The sequence below is a fragment of the Notothenia coriiceps genome, unplaced genomic scaffold, assembly GCF_000735185.1.
Source record: "Notothenia coriiceps isolate Sejong01 unplaced genomic scaffold, NC01 NC01_scaffold00037244, whole genome shotgun sequence".
Taxonomy (NCBI): Eukaryota; Metazoa; Chordata; class Actinopteri; order Perciformes; family Nototheniidae; genus Notothenia; species Notothenia coriiceps.
In genome coordinates, this window is record NW_011369945.1 from 14,170,704 (window position 1) to 14,171,483 (window position 780).

The window sequence follows — 780 nt, forward strand, 5'->3', positions numbered from 1 at the left end:
ACTGACTACATGAGGAAGATTGCAGGAAATGACGACAGAACAGCTAAAAAAAGACATCTCACACCGTGTCAGATTTAGGTTATTTTGGGGAGGTCGAGATAAAACAAATTGTTTGGTCGATGCAGTTTGAACCAGAGTAGCCGCATGAAAGTCGGATCGTCACCAAAATAAATAAATAAGTGGTCNTATTTTGGGGAGGTCAAGATAAATCATATTGTTTGGTGGATGCAGTTTGAACCAGAGTAGCAGCATGGAGGTCGGATCGTCACCAAAATAGATAAATAAGTGGTCCGAAAAAGGTTAATGCAAAAAAAATACACATAGCCTTCCTCAGGCAGTGTGTTTGTACCGGGGACAGGAGACACCCCCTTGATGAGAAACGTAAGAAATGATCGGGGAATCCCTCCGGAGTGGAGTCATGACGACTGGATCTGAATTATGTTTGTATTTGGTAGTTTGTTTTCCAGCTGTTGATCAGCAACTATATATCCATAATCCACCAGTTAAAGGAAATACAACTAATGTGTTGTGTTATATTAGCTGTACAATTTACCACATATGGTGTTCTTAGTTTCCATACCTCCTGTGTTTTACGAGCGACTTATCAAGTAGGCTATTGGCGAACGGCATAAAACATGATTAAACGTGATAGTATATAAACCATGCTCGTATCTACAACCTATAGAAATGCAAAACGGCGTCAGTTTAGACGTAATTCTATCCTCCTGCTTACCGCATCATTTATGAGAAAACATTTCATAACATTAACACAACATATTC